The sequence below is a fragment of the Colobus angolensis genome, unplaced genomic scaffold (genome assembly GCF_000951035.1).
Source record: "Colobus angolensis palliatus isolate OR3802 unplaced genomic scaffold, Cang.pa_1.0 Scaffold288, whole genome shotgun sequence".
In the NCBI taxonomy this organism is placed as follows: Eukaryota; Metazoa; Chordata; class Mammalia; order Primates; family Cercopithecidae; genus Colobus; species Colobus angolensis.
This window is the reverse complement of record NW_012116132.1, coordinates 1,297,604-1,301,976: the sequence shown is the minus strand read 5'-3', so window position 1 is coordinate 1,301,976 and position 4,373 is coordinate 1,297,604.

Below are 4,373 nucleotides of genomic sequence, written 5' to 3'. Positions count from 1 at the left end.
CTTTCATCTTTTATTCTGTATACGTTTGTATGATCTAAATCAGCTCATCTCAAAGAAATATAATACAAAACACACATGTAATTTATAATTTTCTATTAGCCACATTTAAAAAGTAAAAAGAAATAGGTAAAATTGGCTGGGTGCAGTGGCTCATGCTTGTAATCCCAGCACTTTGGGAGGCCTAGGCAGGCAGATCACTTGAGATCAGGAGTTCAAGACCAGCTTGGCCAATATGGTGAAACCCAGTCTCTACTAAAAACATAATAATTAGCCGGGTGTGGTGGCACGCACCTGTAGACCCAGCTACTCAGGAGGCTGAGGCAAGAGAATCACTTTAACCTGGGAGCCAGAGGTTGCAGTGAGCCAAGATCGTGCCACTGCACTTTAGCCTGGGCAACAGAGTGAGACTCTGTCTCGAAAGAAAGAAAGAAAGAGGGCCAGGTGCGGTAACTCAAGCCTGTGGTCCCAGCACTTTGGGAGGCCGAGACGGGCGGATCACGGGGTCGGGAGATCGAGACCATCCTGGCTAACATGGTGAAACCCCGTCTCTACTAAAAACTACAGAAAAAAAACTAGCCGGGCGAGGTGGCGGCGCCTGTAGTCCCAGCTACCCGGGAGGCTGACGCAGGAGAATGGCGTGAACCCGGGAGGCGGAGCTTGCAGTGGGCTGAAGATCCGGCCACAGCACTCCAGCCTGGGTGACAGAGCGAGACTCCGTCTCAAAAAAAAAAAAAAAAAAAGACAGAAAGAAAGAAAGAAGGAAGGAAGGAAGGAAAGAAAGAGGTAAAAATAAGTTTAATAATATATTTTAATCCAGTATTTCCAAAATATTATCATTTCAACATGCAATCAATATAAACAAATTACTAACGAGATTTTTATTTCTTCTTTTCATACTAAGTTTTCAAAATCCAATGTGCATTTGACTTACAGCACATCTCCATTCAAACTAGACACATTTCCAGTGCTCAATAGTCACATGTGGCTAGTGGCTACTGTATCAGACAACACAGATCGAAATGTACAAAAAGGATGTATTTGTATATCACTTGTGAAATATGAAAACTCAGTCTAGATGAAACAAATAGAAGTAATGTTATCATCCCTCCAAACAAACCATCAAACCAATACAAGTATGGTTCATCTATATCATGAATTGGCATGTAGTTGTTAAAAGAAATGAAGTATCCAGTATGCTGACAGGAATAGATAGGTATCTCTGAGATGCTAAAGAAAAAAACTCAAGGTATAATATGTACACAGTGTGATCTCAAATTTTGTACATGTGCATGTGTGTGTGTAGAGAGAGAGAAGGAATCCAGCAGAAGAGAAGCCAAACTATAAACAGGGAAAAGTGATGACCTCCAGGGTATGCGGATGGAGAGGGATTGAGGGGAAGGAAAGTTTTCACTTATGCCTTTGTTCTTTAAATTTTTGTTTGTTTGTTTACTTTTATCCAAGGGAACCCACAGGAAGGTTCAGTCTCTCTATCTCTGTCTCTCTCACACATGCGCACCCCAAGACAGCAGTATTTGAGCTCAGGAGTTCCATGAGGGCCCCCCTGGGCAGGGGGGGTCCCAAGAGACAGCGAGCCTGTGAGGTCATATTTCCTTGCTCCTGCTCAGCCCCTCTTCCACCCACCATACCAGGAACTGAGGTTTCTTTTGGGGCAATAGACACTGGGAGCCACAGACAACTACAAAATTCAGAGAAAATTGAGGATGCTTGAAAACAGGGATTTAATTAAATACACATTTTTTGAGGGTCAAGGAAATGTCAGGCATCAAGAGAAAAAAAAAATGAGTAAATAGGCCAGGCACGGTGGCTCACACCTGTAATCCCAGCACTTTGGGAGGCTGAGGCAGGCAGACCACCTAAGGTCGGGAGTTCAAGACCAGCCTGACCAACATGGAGAAACCCCGTCTCTACTAAAAATACAAAAATTAGCCAGGCATGGTGGCACATGCCTGTAATCTCAGCTATTCAGGAGGCTGAGGCAGGAGACTCACTTGAACCCAGGAGGCGGAGGTTGTGTTGAGCTGAGATCATACCATTACACTCTAGCCTGGGCAACAAGAGCAAAACTCCATCTCAAAAAAAAAAAAATTGAGTAAACATGTTTCTGCCAAGGAAGAGGGGCCAGCTCTGGATGCAGCTGACTGCAGTGCAAGGAAGTTGCCAAGGAGGCAGCCAGGCTTTCAGCCCAGAGAATGAGGAGCAGGGTAAGAGATCGACTTAGAGGGAGGCTCTGCAAACAGGGAAAGGCAGAGGCTCAGCTCTCACCCTGACTTCACTGCTGGACGGCTTTGTGCATGTCAGTGTATCTCTTCCTGTCTCCATTTTCTTAACTGAAAATGAAAACAGCTCCCAGAAAAGTTGCCCAGGCTGGTCTCAAACTCCTGGGATCCCAGAAAAGTAACTTGAAAAGTGAAGGCACAGAGCACGGAGATTGATTCTGTCCTAGTGAGGTAGAGGAAGGACTCTACTCCAGAGGCGGGGCTTGGACACTAGACCAAGTTGAGAACTAGCTAAAACAGGGAGTGGGTGGAAGTGGCTTTCCATAGGACACATCCACCAGGGTGCCATGTCCATTTACCATCGCCATGGCAACACTGGGAAATTACTGCCCCTCTCCATAGCAATGACCTGACCACCCAGAAGTTACCACCATTTTCCTAGAAATTTCTGCATAATCTGCTCCTTAATTTGCATGTAATTAAAAGTGGATATAAATATGACTGCAGAGCTGCCTCTGAATTGCTCCTATGGGCACACTGCCTAATGAGTAGCCCTCCCTCACACAAGGAGCAGTCCCTCTGCTGTTGCTGTACACTGCTGCTTCAATAAAAGTTGCTATCTCACAGCATCAGCTTGCCATTGATTTCTTTCCTGGGCAAAGCCAAAAACCATCCCAGGCTAAGCCCCAATTTTGGCCTTGCCTGCCCTGCATCACTGAGTGGAGAGGAAGGAGAAGATAGCTGCCACGCTCTGAGACAGCACAGACCACATGGAGAGGGCACAGGCAGGTGTTTCAGTGGCAGACTCAGCTGAGGTCCTTGCCAGTTTCAACCACCAAAGGAAGCCTTTGAGATTACTCCAGCCCCAGCCACCTGTGACTGCAGCCACCTGAGACCCTGAGTAAGATCCACTTCACTGAGCCTGGTCAACCCACAGAAACATGACTTCATTTTGAAGGTTTATTATGCAGCAATAGATAAGTGGGAGGACAGTAACCACTGACTACCCCCCTTTAAATAAGCATCCCATTTAGCTCCAACCAATTGTTGGTAAGAATGCAGAAGCCCATTGTTCCCACATTTGAAGGTTTTTCAAGTAAAAACAGAAATCTAGACTTTTATGAGAAAAATTCTGATTTTAGAACACTGACAAATAATTCAAAAAAAAATTAAAACCTGTTCTAGACAATGCTATGGGGTGAATTTGGCCTTCAGTCCACCAGCTGTCTGTCTCTGATTATGCAAAGCAGAGTGGCTACTGTCTGTCTAGCCCCTTCTTTCTTCCATCACCCACATCCCCATCTACATGATTGTCTTTCATGAAGCCCCATGTTCTCATATGGCTCTACCACTTGGCCGCTGTTGATTGGACCAGGTGTAAGCATCTCATCCATATTGATTTCATCAGAATTCTAACCTGGAATGTCTTAAGTAAAACTGAGGGAGGAAAAAAGACCCCATCTAGTAGTCAGGAAACATTGGTGGCCTCGATCTCTGTCCTGTTTGACAGAAGCTAGTCTCCTATGAGAGAGAAAGAAGCTCCAGAAAGAAGCAGAGACAAGAAGAACAGAGTCCTAGAGGTATCTGAGTCTTGGGCCCCGTTGTCTCTATAGTCCATCTGCATTTTAGTTTAGTTATTCCCATAATTTTTTTGTCTCTTCTTTCCATTCTATGAGAGATACCCTGGTATCCTTCCAATGCATTTCCCTTTTGGTTTACCTTCTTTCAGCTAACTTTCTATCACATATAACCATTAAGTTTATTACAGGAGTTCAATAGAGGGTTTTAAATAGAGTAGAAGTCATGATCAAATTTATTTTTAAGAAATAGAACTTTAGGTGTGGTGGCCCATGCCTGTAATCCTACAATTTTGGGAGGCTGAGGATGGTGGATCACCTGAGGACAGGAGTTCAAGACCAGCCTGAACAACATGGTGAAAACCCGTCTCTACTAAAAATACAAAAATTAGCTGGGTGTGGTGGTGCATGCCTGTAATCCCAGCTACTCGGAAGGCTGAGGCAAGAGAATCACTTGAACTTAGGCAGCAGAGGTTGCAGTAAGCCGAGATTGTACCACAGCATTCCAGCCTGGGTGACAGAGTGAGACTCCGTCCAGAAAAAAAAAAAAAAAAAAGAC